General features: G+C 44.9%; 1 pseudogene; it reads left to right on the top strand.

Moving 5' to 3' along the window:
- Positions 1–1,255: 1,255 nt before the first annotated feature.
- Positions 1,256–2,336, top strand: LOC107383025 (high mobility group protein B2 pseudogene; annotated as a pseudogene).
- Positions 2,337–2,701: the final 365 nt, after the last annotated feature.

Genomic DNA, 2,701 nt, shown 5'->3' with positions numbered 1-2,701 from the left:
TGTTGTAGAGACGTGTCAACCATGACAGCCCTACAACATCCATAGCCTTGAGATACCCAGGACGAACCTCATCCGCCCCCGGGGCTCCGCCGCTGTGTAGTTGTTTGACTACCTCAGCAACTTCTGCCCCCGAGATCGGACAGTCCATCCCCAGGCCTCCCAGCTCTGGTTCCTCCTCGGAATGCGCATTGGTGGGATTGAGGAGCTCCTCAAAGTATTCCTTCCACCATCCGACTATAGCCTCAGTTGACGTCAGCAGCTCCCCATCCCCACTGTAAACAGTGTGAGCGAGTTGCTGCCTTCCTCTCCTGAGGCGCCGGACAGTTTGCCAGAACCTCTTTGGAGCCGATCGATAGTCTTTCTCCATGGCCTCACCAAACTCCTCCCACGCCCGAGATTTTGAATAACCATCAAAATGGAGCTACAGTAGCTCAGGAGGTAGAGTGGGTTGATTGGAAGGTTGCAGGTTTGATCCCGGCTCCAGGCTGAGAATTCTGCTGTTGTGTCCTTGGGCAAGACACTTAACCCTCCCTGCCTGCTGCTGGTGATCAGAGGGACTGATGGTGCCTGTGCTCGGCAGCCTCACCCCTGTCAGTGCGCCCCGGGGCAGCTGTGGCTACATCGTTGCTCATCACCATCAGAGTGCGTGTGTGTGTGTGTGCGTGTGTGTGTGTATGTGTGTGAACTGATTGGGTGAATGATAGCATCATAGCATTAAAAACAACCACTAGCACTGGCAGCAGCCAACACAGTGGGAAATAAAAAATCAAATTATGTCAGTTATGTACAGGTTTGATTCTCAATCAACTAAGAATTTAGCTTGATTTAAAAGCGTTTAAAACTGTCGATGTTGGGTGTAACCCCAGGAGTAGTACTCCTGAACTGGACTGCTCTCACTGAGAAGGCCGACTAGCTAAAGGCCTCTTTTTTCTGAGGACGACTAAGAGATTGATCCAGGGGACAGATCTAGATGTTCTCCTACTCAGATTGAAATTTTAGAAAGAGACAGTTGACATCATGATGCACATTCCTCCAACAATACATGAGATTTTCTGGTTTTCACTGTTGGTGAAATGCTGACAGCTAGCTCATCCCACATCTGCCTTTAAAGATTCATTGTAATGCTCTTCCTCCAAAGTTTCCTTACTGGGTACCTGCAAATACCATAAAATATTTGATTATCTATTATCTATTTAATTAAATATGTATTCACATGAACCACATCAAGTTTGCAATAAACATTGATTTTTAGAAAATCATGATCATGATCATGATCGTGTACTACTCGCCCCGCTGAGAACAGATAATTCGCAGCCATGACAAAGGACCCGAATAAGCCCAGAGGGAAGACCTCCGCATCTGCTTTCTCCGTGGCCACCTGCCGTGAGGAGCACAAAAAGAAACACCCAGGAACCAGCGTGGACTTTGCAGAGTTCTCCAAGAAATGTTCCGAAAGATGGAAGACCATGTCAGCCAAGTAGAAGGTGAAGTTTGATGAGATGTCCAAGAATGACAAGGTTCAATATGATCGGGAGATGAAATCCTACGTCCCTCCTAAAGATGCCAAGAAAGGGAAGAAGAAGAAGGACCCTAATGCCCCAAAGAGGCCACCCTCAGCATTCTTCGTCTTCTTTCCGACCACCTTACCCGCATCAAGGAAGAGAACCCTGGAATCTCCATCGGAGATGTTGCCAAGAAGCTTGCCGAGTTGTGGTCCACACAAGGCTCCAAAGACAAAGCGCCATACGAGGCCAGGGCTGTGAAGCTGAAGGAGAAATGTGAGAAGGATGTTGCTGCCTACAGAGCAAAAGGAGGTTCAGGGAAGAGCGATGCTGGCAGGAAGAGCGGCCCTGGCCGGCCTCCAGCCAAGAAGGCCGAACCAGCAGACGATGATGATGAGGAGGATGAAGATGATGAGGAGGATGATGATGAATAACCATTTAAAATGTGAAAGGATGTGAGGTTTACCATGCATTGTTCAGCTTAACGTTTTCTTTTTGTGTGAAAGAACTGCAACAAGTAGCCTGCCGTCCCTGTGGGTCGGACAGACCTGAACTCCTCTTCTGATTCAGGGAATTTATTTCTCCCCTCTTGGTCCACTTATGATGTGTTTCTGCTGAACTCTGGTTTCTGACATCGTAGAGCCTTGTTTGACATTTTTAACTGATTAAATGGACTGAAGCTCCTTCAGTGGACAGCAGACAGTCGGGTGTGGTTTTTGTTTTTAAACATGGATTCTGGAAGCACTGCTCATGTTTCTGGTCTAGTGGTGTTGTTTCTTCACTGTTTTGCTACCAGGATTTGTCTGTAGCTTCATTTTAACAATGTTTGCAGCCATTTTAAAGTGGAACTTGAAAACTTGTAGAATGGAATGTTTTTGTAATAAAATTTTGTATATTGACTTCAAAAAGAAGTAAAAATAAAGAAAATCATGATCATCGGTTAGCTTCGGACTTAAATGATCTGATATTTCATTCCAGTACACACACAGAAGAAATAAAAATAAAATTAACACACACACACATGCTAATAAACAATCAACAATGAAAAGGAACAGAAAGAAGAGAATATCTCTTGTTAATCTCTGCCCCGTTTAAAAAATAAAAATAAAAAATAATGCCTTCCAAAATTTGAAAGTCTTTGAATAAAAATTCACTTGTTAACTAAGTTGCCCAACCCTTTCTTGGCCATTAATTCAATA

The sequence above is a fragment of the Nothobranchius furzeri genome, chromosome 7 (genome assembly GCF_043380555.1).
Source record: "Nothobranchius furzeri strain GRZ-AD chromosome 7, NfurGRZ-RIMD1, whole genome shotgun sequence".
Lineage (NCBI taxonomy): Eukaryota > Metazoa > Chordata > Actinopteri > Cyprinodontiformes > Nothobranchiidae > Nothobranchius > Nothobranchius furzeri.
Note: the sequence above shows the minus strand (reverse complement) of the source record. Positions and strands in the feature narration are given on the sequence as shown.